A 12,412-nucleotide genomic window follows, 5' to 3' on the forward strand; every position below is an offset into this window, starting at 1 on the left:
AAATGCAAGTAGAAAAATAGGGACCACTATGGTGGAAAGGTAACAGCATTCCGTGCGCCTTTGGCGTCTAGTCATGCTGGCCACATGACCACGGAGACGTCCTCAGACAAGTGCTGGCTCTTCAGCTTTGAAACGGAGATGAGCACCGGCCTCTAGAGTTGGAAACGACTAGCACGCATGTGCGGGGGAACCTTTACCTTTACCTTATTCCTATTAAGAGAAAATAACACATAACATTTTATTTCTATCTTGAATTTTCTAAGAAGTTACATCCTTGTTAGTATTAAATGAAACCAGGAGAAGAAAGGAGAATTGGAAGGAATTCAAGCATCAGACTCCTCTAACAATCTTGAGATAATACATAACTACTGTATATTACTGCACTCATTTCTCATGCTAGTAAAGTTATGCTTAAAATTTTACAAGCTAGACTCTAGCAGTATGTGGATCGAGAACTACTAGAAGTACAGGCAGGATTTCGAAGAGGCAGAGGAACTAGAGATCAAATTGCTAACATATGCTGGATCATGGAGAAAGCTAGAGAGTTCCAGAAAAACATCTACTTCTGCTTCATTGACTATGCTAAAGCCTTTGATTGGTGGATCATAACAAACTCTGGCAAGTCCTTAAAGAGATGGGCATACCAGACCATCTTATTTGTCTCTTGAGAAATCTATATGCGGGCCAAGAAGCAACAGTGAGAACTGGACACGGAACCACTGATTGGTTCAAAATTGGGAAAGGAGTCCGGCAAGGCTGTATACTGTCGCCCTGCCTATTTAACTTATACAGTATGCAGAGCACATCATGAGAAAGGCAGGGCTAGATGAATCAAAAGTTGGAATTAAGATTGCCGGAAGAAACATCAACAACCTAAGATATGCAGATGATACCACTTTAATGGCAGAAAGTGAAGAAGAACTAAAGAGCCTCTTGTTGCGGGTGAAGAAGGAGAGTGCAAATCTTGGGTTGAAACTAAACATTAAGAAAACCAAGATCATGGCATCTGGCCCTCTCAATTCCTGGCAAATAGATGGGGAAGAAATGGATGTAGTGACAGATTTTATTTTCCTGGGCTCCAAGATCACTGCAGATGGGGACTGTAGCCAAGAAATTAAAAGACGCTTGCTCCTGGGGAGGAAAGCCATGGCAAATCTAGACAGCACACTAAAAAGCAGAGACATCACCCTGTCAACAAAAGTGCGTATAGTCAAGGCGATGGTCTTCCCAGTTGCAATGTATGGCAGTGAAAGCTGGACCATAAGAAAGGCTGAGCGCCAAAGAATTGAAGCCTTTGAACTATGGTGCTGGAGAAGACTCCTGCGAGTTCCTTGGACTGCAAGGCGATCAAACCGGTCAGTCCTAGAGGAGCTCAACCCTGACTAGAAGGCCAGATCCTGAAGCTAAAACTCAAATACTTTGGCCACCTAATGAGAAGGAAGGACTCACTAGAGAAGAGCCTAATGCTGAGAAAGATTGAGGGCAATAGAAGAAGGGGACGACAGAGAATGAGGTGGCTGGATGGAGTCACTGAAGCAGTAGGCGTGAGCCTAGATGGACTCCAGAAGATGGTAGAGGACAGGAAGGCCTGGAGGAACATTGTCCATAGGGTCGCGATGGGTCGGACACGACTTCGCAACTAACAACAACAACTGTATATTAAAACAATATAAAAACAATTCATGAATGGCAAATTGTTTAGCAATCAAGGTTTTCTACAATTTCTCTTACAGTTCAGAGGACAAGGAAATAAAATAATAAAACAAAATAAAAAAAATATATATTCCATTCTTAAATCATTAAGTTTTTTTATGAGATTGTTGGATTGAGTATTTAGAATTATGGTCACTGTTTGATGTTAGTATGAAGGGTGAGAAATCTTGTTCTTTAAAAGTATAAACAAATATAACAGAGTATTTATAAGAAATTAATCATTCAAGATGCTGAATTCAACCAACTACAAACATATTCATGCTGCCATTTCATGAATTTGTTATGGAAATGCCTTGCAAAATAAGCTCCGCTACTCTGACTTTAATTCCACAATTCTCTATTACTGAACTATATCTTCCCCCTCCCTGTGGTACCACAACCACTGGCAGAGGACAGTAAAGTTCTGTATCTATTAGATTTCCTGCTTTTTTCCCCTCCCTAAAGAGCAGAACCAAGAACCAATTTAGTCATCAAGCTCTGAGTCAGCTAGTAAATAATTCAGCTCCCCATATTCAGACACCGGAATCAATTGAAAAAACAGAGCAACTTGAAAGTGTGAAATGGCGGTGAGGGGGGTGAGGAATAGGGAGGTAGCAAGACTGCAAAGGAGATTTGTTTTCCTTTTTAAAAAGTGTGGTTTTGCATTGGAACTTGTGACACTACATGGTAATTATCAACTGGATTTTGACAGAGGAAGCAGGAAGACTTTCATGCCCAGAGTCATTTGCTGATATGGATGGCTATATAAATTGACTAAATAAATAAAGATACAGCTGCAGTGTTTGAAGTACTCTCTGGAGAGCATCCTTAAGCACTGCAATTTCTTTTGGACAAGAAGGAGCATATTGTGGGGGGGGGGGGAGAGCAAAAATCCAGCTGCACTTAGTTAATGAGATATTGAAGCTAAGATGAGTTCAGTTTGAGGAGTATTTCCATAAACGTAAGAGTACGAACTGATTCCTCTTTGGCTGAGTGAAATAAAAACTAGGCACAAGGTAACTAACATTCATATTTACCTCCAACTCTTCCTTGTGGCTTCAAGCAATGTCAGTATTTAGATCTGCCTCCTTTAATTGGATGTATTCCAGTTTCACTGAATTACAAAAACCACGCTAGCTAGAATTTTTAGAAATTATAGTCCAAGACACCTGGAGAGCACAGTATTGCAGAAAGTTGATTTAAACAGTTTTGTATTTCTACTGAATATTTCTTCCTTTTTTTAAAAAAAAAGTGAATGCAGATAATTCAATTTCAGTATTTTAAAATAATGTGCATATTAATTTGTAATATATTTCTCCAATGAACTAATAGTTTTGTTTGCAGTTTGCCTAATACAGGGGTCCCCAAACCCTGGGCTGCGGCCCATTACTGGGCTGCACGAGTGGTAGTCCGGAACGCTCATGCACATATGCACGCAACTCAACTTGCACGAGCGGTGGGCTGGCAGGCCCTTGCACACATGTGCGCTGGCCCACCACTCACACAAGTCAAACTGTGCATGTGTGTGCCAGCCCACCACTTGTGCAAGGGCTGTGTGTGAGTGCATATGTGTCCCAGCCAGCTGCTCACTAGGCTCAGTTCCCCTCCCCCTCCCCTAGCCACACCTCCAAGCTGCACAGACCACTGGCCTAATATACTGTACATATATTCTGCAATTACACCTTACGTCAGAAAATATATATGTTTGGACATTACCATTCTGGGCTTAGTTTTCTCTAATATATACTGTGCTCTCTTTTTCAGTATATTTTTCTTGCTCTGGTTGAAAACAAATAAATTACTCTTTCATTTTCTGTTGTAGATGTTCCTTAAAGACCAGATCACATGAGCAGTTCATTGACTAATGTAGGACGGATGGCAAATGTACAGGTGCATTCAAAAACACCCAAATTGTAACTGGTGTTTTACTTCTGCCTTCAGTATCACATGAAATTTACTTGATATTATGTGGAGAAATAAAACATTTTCCTGTTTTCTGCCATCATTAATTAATATAGTGCATTGCAATATCATAAATCTGACAAGTTCTATTCAGATATCATGGGTGGAGATGAACTAAGATTTCTCATACATCAAACCTTTTGCAACCAAAAAGGACTTCACTTCAAGTATGGATGGTGGCAATGAAGAATGAGGAAATGTATGTGGCAGGATCATACATATTTCCTCCCAGGCTCAGTAGAAGATGGCCATGGACATCCTTGCTTGGTATTTGGAAGCTGTGGGAGTTTAGTTAGTACAAAATAAATTGAGACTGAATTCCAGTAGGGCACAATGATTCTGTCCAGAAAACATTTGCTTTATTTTGATTCCTATAATGGTGCAAGATTCTGTCACACTCATTTTGAAGAAGTGGGTCTGGACATTGAGGGTATTCTTGGATCCACACTTCTGTTTTACCAGCACATGGAACCAAAGCTAGGGAAATCTTTGCCCTGATTTGATTAATATGCAAAGAGGACTTGACAACATTTATCAATGCCCTTGGCACTGTACATTCGATCATGCCAATGTGCTCTATTTGCTAGTCTTTGAATATACCTGGAAACTTCAGTTGGTACAGAATGTGGCCACCCCCACCCCCTTACCACGTGGCTGGGCAACCACTCAACCCAGTGGACAGTAGCAGTAAAGGTGAGGGACTAGTCCTGGGGGAGAGTACACTGGGTGCCTTTGCACCAATTTTTCTAAGCCTAACCTACCTCCTCCTTGTGGAGATAAAATGAAGAAAGATCCCATGTACACTCTGCTTAAGTAACTGGCAGAGAAGGAATATGAAGAGGAGGAGCTGGAAATGGAAAAGAAAGACATAGCAATAATTTACTGTCAAACAATATACAATGTGTGTGTTTCTGTGTGTAGTGTTGTTTATACAATATCTGTAATATACACAATTCATCACTTGTGATATTAAAAGAAATAAAAGAAAAGGATTCATATACAATATACCTATCAACAAATTTGTGATAGGTTTCTTTATATTTTGCTTAATTATATTCATTTAATCATGCTCACAAAAAGACCCCCACTTTACAATGTTCTGTTGATGGAGTCATACTTCACATTAAGCCCGAATAAGGAAATTATACTATGATTTAGCAAACGTAGATCCCACTATTTTCACTTACTAATAATGGAGATTTAAATAAGATGAAATTAAACAAATTATGGCAGAAGCCTAAAAGAAGCAGTTTCTGCCCATTTTAAAATTGTCTCCAGGGAGTAAGAAATTAGGTATTTTTGTACAGAAAGATTGGGAATTTTGTATATTCTGCATTCATAATCAGTTCTTGGGCTCAAGACGAATTAATTCTATGTCTTTGCCAGGAACCCCAGTTAGGAAATCAATGGAACAAGTTTGAAACAAAACGTAATATAACTTGCAGGTTTGCAATTAATCTACTCCCAATTTATCAAATATACAGGTGTTGTTTTTTTTAATCCCATTTATATCCCGCCCTTCTCCGAAGACTCAGGGCGGCTTACAATCTAAGCACAATCAATGTGCTTAGCAAGGTTTAAAAGTGAATAAATCAACTGTGATGTCACAAGTCAATGGACCAGAAAGTTGTGGGACTGTTCTTCAAAAGACTGCTTAATGTCTATAGATGTAGGTGCTGGAGAGAAAAGAATGCTAGAACAAACAATGAAACAGCCCTAGCAAATATCAGAAGAAATTCTGATTTCTTCTATGAACAGAGGAGAACAAAGTTAGTCCTTTTCTTTGAAAATCTACTAATTCTTCCATGTTGCTTTTCAAAGTAACATCTATCTGAGGAATAGATAATAAATGTTGCATAGGGAAATCTAGATTCAGATATGAAACTCATTGTATTTTCTACTGAGCTACCAATACAGACTGGGTTTCGGCAAGGATAAAAAGGGGAGGGGAATCAGTACTATGTAGAGTTTTTGTTGCTATTTTTACAGTTATTAATCCAGGCCTTCCAGGTATAAGAAATTATTTTGCTCAGGAAACAAGACTGGTGGCCATCTTGGATTGAAATGGAAAAAGCCTCTAATATTTCCCTGATGTACATATTGCTTTTGCTGAAGTCGGGTAATAGTGCATCTAATGAGAGGACAAAACAAGCAAAGGGAAGCCATCAAGCTACACAGCAGGTAGTGAAACCGTAACCTATATGGTTTCTTTTGGGAAAAAATGCATCTCAATGTGACCTGCATTCCAATGAAAGATGATAGTAGTAAATTGCAAAGCTAAGAGTCAGGACAGGTATAGATGGAGCAAAAACTCCAGGGTCCACCTATGGTCTAGTTCTGTTTGTATTACAGAAATAGCTTCACTCGCTATACTTTGTCACTTTCATCTTTCTTTCTTTTTTGATTCCAGTGAACTTTCCCTTTCATTTCCCACTTCTTTCTTTGCTCCTTGCTGGAAATGGAAGATTTTGAGCAACTTTTTTATCTATTCAAATGGAAGCTTTTAACAGATCAGTGCTAAAGTTAGAATAGCTCAGAAAGTTTGGATGTTTTTAAGAGGAGAAGGCTGGAAGAGGACTTGAAAAAGTGTAGGAATTGGAATACTTTACGGTACTGGTGATCCTTTTTATTCACATTGTATTGCCTTTTTTTATTCCTCTTATCATTTCCTACCATTATATAATAGTACTTTGATTGAGTTTTCTTTATGTTTTGTTATAGTTACTTCAATTCACATTCTGATTTAGGTAACGCTCTTAAAATGGCAAATGTGTATCAATAAACTGTTTGATTCCTTCCTGTAATAATCATGAATTGGGTTACAGTTCAACTTTTATACACTGAGGGGCAAATTGATGTCCACCACAGGATGTATAAAGAGGTAAGTCTAAAATAAGGGCAATTCTGGGAGTTTCTAAGGTAAACTAAATATAAACAAATGTATTTCTGAATGGATCTAATGGCAAGGATCAGTTGTAAAAAAAATGCCTCTACAGGTACCACAGAATGTTGAAAGCCTGGAGCTGAAGGATGTTCTAGCATGTGTGACTGTGTTGCTGTTTGCCATGAATCAAATTCTTGAAACAGTTATAGAAGCAGAGTAGGATTAGGATTACCAGATTGCAGTCTGCACACTATGTTGCATATTAGCCTCTCCCAACCAGATGTTCCCTCAATTACATCTATCATGACCCATGGAAATTCTTCTTCTTAGTGTCTCTCTTACATGGTATTAATTAGATTTGAGATGGAGTGTCTCCTGTCCAAGGTCACCCAGCTGACCTCCAGGCCTAAAGGAGAACCAGAACATAGGTCTACCTGTTCCTAGTCCAGCACCTTAGAACTACATCACGCTGGGTCTCAGCATGGCCAGTGGCAGTACAGTATGTGGTGGAAATTGCACACCAAAACACTTGGTTGATATAAGTTGAGAAAGGCTTGTATATACCTTAACATTCCCAATGAATTGCAGAATCATTCCTTTGTAACTTTTTTTAACTAAAAGGATTTCCTTTCCCCACAAATTTAGAGACTTGGTTGGGCAACTAGGAGATTCCTTGATTATATTATTGCTACAGGCCCAGAGTTGCTTATCCCTGATAAAAATGCAATCATTCTTTGTTTTATCAATTACAATAATAAAAAAGGAGCCAAACTCTCTACTGTAGTAGAGAAAAATCTAACAAAAATATAGGTTGGATGCTTTTCATCCCTGTCTTTTAGATATGACTAAGGTCAAACTCAGGGACGCGGTGGCTCAGTGGGTTAGGACGCTGAGCCTGTCGATCTGAAGGTCGGCAGTTTGGCGGGTCGAACCCTGAGTGCCGCGTAACAGAGTGAGCGCCTGTTACTCGTCCCAGCTTCTGCCAACCTAGCAGTTCGAAAGCACATAAAAATGCAAGTAGAAAAATAGGGACCACTCCGGTGGGAAGGTAACAGCGCTCCGTGCGCCTTTGGCGTCTAGTCATGCCGGCCACATGACCACGGAGACGTCCTCGGACAAGCGCTGGCTCTTCGGCTTGGAAACGGAGATGAGCACCGGCCCCTAGAGTTGGAAACGACTAGCACGCATGTGCAGGGGAACCTTTACCTTTACCTTTACTTAAGGTCAAACTCAGTTCATCACTTTGCCTAATTTATCAGACCTAAATTAACCCTCCTTTCCCCCAGATAAAATCCTCTTGCAAGCCCACCCAAACCAAAGAATAATAGCCTCCTCATCAGCAACTTGGTTCTTTAAGGACACCCTTAAAACAAGGGAATTACAATTTAAAGAAACCACAAAGGCCTGTCCTCTCTTAGCTGATGACCTAAACATTCCATCTCCTTTAACAATGGACTTCCCCAGTTCTGCTGAACTCCTGAAAGGGCCATTTTGCCTAGCAATAGAAATATCCCCAAGTACACAATAAGGAGAACCAGTTTGGTATACAAAGTGGTTAAGGCATCAGTCTAGAAACCCAGAAAATGTAAGTTCTATACCACCTTAGGCACAAAACCAGCTGGCAGTTGCAAACAACTTCAGAAAAGCATGCCAAGAAAACTGAAGGCACTTGTCCAGGAAGTTGCCAGAAGTCAACTGACTGACTCAAACACACACACAAAAACATATCCACAAGGTCCTGTCCAGCTTCCTCAGACTGGCCAGCAAACCAGATCCCTGGGATTTCCTGTCTTGTATCCCTCATATTCTATAAATAATGTTGCTTTCCCATTGTTTGGGGTCCCTGTCTCCTGTGAAGGAGACACCTAATAATCATTGCAATAAACACGGTTCTTTGCAGTGTTTTGGTCTTTCTTTTGATAAAATCCACATCTATCTCCACAACACAATGCATTGCTGTGGCTTTCTGGAAGCAAAACAGGTTTATTAAAAAGTTAAATTCTCCAATACCAAACTTTTGAACACCCCTGCTTTGGAGGAAGTCTGAGTTGGTACATTTCATGGCACTCCTTCCTAGGGTCCCCATATCTGGGTTGCAAATACCCAGGTGATCATGGCCAGGTAAGGTAACCCTATTTCACACTAAAGTTATTATCACTGTTAATGTCTATTTCTTATGGTATACTGGGAAAACATAATAAAAATTAGTTTTTGTTTTAATTGACAGAATAAACATTCTCCAATCCTTTGATCAGTAATTTGGGCAACATTTTAATTAAATAAGAACAAACACTTGCCAGCATTGGTTTTGGAGATGTTGAATAAGACTTGCTGCTCACTTGCAGCTACGGGATGGTTTTGAAATACATTTTGACAAATATTACCACCTGCTGGGCAGACTGGAACAGTGCCGTGTATAATAAATTCCAGAGAAAAAGCTGTGCAGATTCATAGCAACAAGAATAATCCTGTCTTCCTTTTAAGGTTACCATTTTATTCAGCACCAGCCTTTATGAACCAAAGTCCATGCTACAGAGCTTCATAAAATCTTGTTCTCTACCTCATATTGATACTATTTGTAAACACATACAGTACAAAGATTAAAAAGGGGAACTATTTGTTCATGTTGTGGCTAAAAGACTACAAAATGAAAAGCAGAGTGGTAGGACCATGAATCATTTAATCCAAATGATGCATAATCCATACATAGGTATAAACACTACATAATAATTTTATATAATCGTGTGATTTTTATTTCTAAAGTAGGAAAAGAAGGTCCAGACGCAATTAAATTTTCATTGAATATAATTGAATTCTAATTTAGATTTAAACCTAACAGTTCTCAGCCAAAAATCTGATTTTCACTGACAGTCTCCAACCAGCACTTGCAATACTTGTACATGTGAGCTGCACAAAACTGGATGACCACTGCATGACAATCATCTTTGCCTCTTTGCTGTCATCTAATGGTTATATGAATATATTCATTTGAAGATTTTCTTACACAGAGAACTCTAAGTAAGCATCCTTTTGTTTGTCATGCTAACTTTCTGCAGGCAATGGGCAATATAGGTAATACTTGGGAAGTGAATGAGAAATACAGTTTCCTATGCAATTATGATTATTCGTGATAGGTGCAATAGTTAGAATGTAGTATTGCAGGCTAACTCTGCTCATGTTTTCAGGAATTAGATTTTTTCGATCCTTACCTGCTTAAGGTTGACTCAGCCGTCCATCCTTCCAAGGTCGGTAAAATGAGGACCCAGATTGTTGGGGTCACTATGCTGACTCTGTAAACCACTTAGAGAGGGCTATAAAGCACTGTGAAGTGGTATATAAGTCTAAGTGCTATTGCTATTCACAATAGGAGGCCAATTTCACGATAAGATGTAAAGAAATTTGAACCAAAATTTTTCTCACCCTTCTCACCAATTGCCTCATCAGTAGGCTTGAATGCCTTATACCCTTCCAAGTGCCAAACTTGTCAGCCAAACTCAAATCCTTGGATTTGAAGAAAATCCATGATTGCAATTTGATTGTTCATTAGAGTTCCTATGTTTTTTTTAAAAAAATATTTATTGTATTTTATCAACAAGAATAAAATGCAAAACAGAAAAAATACATCCGATAGTAACCAAAAAAAAATGTGTACAAAAAAAGAAAAAAATGGTCCAAACATCAAATAAATCTAACATTAAACAAAAAAAAGAAAAGGGGGAAAAACAACTCCCATTGGAGTTTCTTTAAATGTTGATAGGTGGTTATCTGGGTGGAGGTTCCTAAAATGCTTTCCAATATTGATGTTCATTTGCAGATGGCTTGATAGATGCCCAATTCAATGCAAGGATTGCACAAAAGGTACGGACATGTACATTCATCACTTTCATTTCCTCCACATTGGGACTCTTAATTAGCTATAGCACTGATTCCAGAGCAAGCATTTTAAGTCCACCACAATTTCCACAACCTAGCAAAATGCCAGGTCTTTTGGTGCAAAGATTATTAGCAAAATAGTCTTTTTTTTCTAGTGGTGTCATTAAAAAGAAATATCCCTTTCTCACAGAAATATTTTCACCTTCTGCCTTTTTTTAGATTGAAATCTTAATGGTAAATGCTTTTCCAAAGAATGCCTCTGTTATCCAGATCTTCCCTGTACGAATATGTAAAAATATTCCTGTGTTTTTAGAGGCCAGGAGATGGAGCCATAATGCAGCTTTTTAAATGACGATTGTGAGAGGGCAAATAGAGAATTATTGTGTGTCCTATTAGTAAGTAAAGAAAGTGCCAAGCTAACTGAGCAATGGTGCTGAAGGGAGCATACATGTGAACAGAGAATGTTTTTTTCCCCCAACCTGATTTAGAAATATTCAATCTGTACCTAGAATTGCATTTGCCTTACTCAACATTTCTCAACAGTCTCTAAAGGCTGAAGTTTATACCTAACTCTAAACATAAGATTTAGCTATAATTTATAATAAAATGATCATTTATTTCTCTCAATCTAGAAGATATATTTTGCAAAAGAAACAAAATTATCTCTGAAGTTAGGCTTATCATGTCCAGATGGATTTCCCCCAAAATAGTATTTATTTTTCTTATAAAGAGAATAATTATTGTCAGCTGACGCAGTTATCATACTATGGTATTACAGTTCTTTTATGGTTAGCTGTTACTACATTTTGGTCAATGAGCAGATTACTCTGGTACAAAGATTCACAATATACAAGGAGATACCAATTAACATAAAATTATTCTCCCAAACCTAAAATCTCAAAACAAATTCATCTTGGCTTTACAGTGAAAAACTGTATAGGCTGCTTTGTTTCCAGCAAGGAACAATGTTACTTCCCCTCTACCCCCACCCCGATCCTATAGGCTGCTCCAATTCTGCTTTAGAAAGGGTGACATGATAGCAGTGTTCCAATATCTCAGGGGCTACCACAAAGAAGAGGGAGTCAAGCTATTCTCCAAAGCACCTGAAAGCAGGACAAGAAGCAACGGATGGAAACTAGTCAATGAGAGAAGCAACCTAGAACTAAGGAGAAACTTCCTGACAGTTAGAACAATTAACCAGTGGAACAACCTGCCTCCAGAATGGTGAATGCTCCAACACTGGAGGTTTTTAAGAAGAGACTGGACAGCCATTTGCCTGAAATGGTATAAGGTTTCCTGCCTGAGCAGGGGGTTGGACTAGATGACCTCCAAGGTCCCTTCCAACTTTATTATTATTATTATTATTATTATTATTATTATTATTATTATTATTATTATTATTATTATTATTATTATTATTATTATTATTATTATTATTTCAAACAGGCATCAGGTTGAGGTGTTTTGTGATCCCATTGAGTGTGACTATGAAGGTTGGCTGAAACTGCATTGTATGCACATCTCCATAGCATTATCTATTTTTATTCCTTTTATGTTCTGATTTTTTTTTACATATAAGCTATTTTGAAGCTTTCTTATTTGGTGGTTATACCTTTATATCTCAATTTTCATTTTTAGTTGTTGATCCATTAGTAGGTTTGGCTAAGTTCCTAATCTTTTTTATCTTTTCAAGCTGAGTAGCATACCGGTACTTGGTACTTCATTGGTAAAGATTGCTTTAACTTTTAACATTAAATTTCATAAAGTGTTAAGTCAAATAAAGCTAAACACATTAGAAATAATAAAATTTACCTCTTGACTATTTTCATACTACACACTAAGCCACAAATTTTCCAGACACATATTGTTATGCAAATCCAGCCTTTGTGGTCAGTTTATTGTCCAAAATGTAATGCAACATCTACCCCTCTATATATATATAGAAAGAGTTAATTAGCAAGGTGCATTCAAAAAGCCTTGACAAATTCTTAACACATATTT

At 38.2% G+C, this 12,412-nt stretch overlaps 1 long non-coding RNA gene across 1 annotated transcript in view; it reads right to left on the reverse strand.

The window, feature by feature from the left end:
- Positions 1-4,438: 4,438 nt before the first annotated feature.
- LOC308666067 overlaps positions 4,439-12,412 on the reverse strand; it is a 180,395-nt gene continuing 172,421 nt past the window's right edge. The window contains exon 4 of the long non-coding RNA XR_014026019.1: positions 4,439-4,501. This is a non-coding gene — a long non-coding RNA (uncharacterized lncRNA). The remainder of the gene's footprint in view (positions 4,502-12,412) is intronic.

This window comes from Vipera berus (assembly GCF_964194415.1).
Source record: "Vipera berus genome assembly, chromosome: 1".
Taxonomy (NCBI): domain Eukaryota; kingdom Metazoa; phylum Chordata; class Lepidosauria; order Squamata; family Viperidae; genus Vipera; species Vipera berus.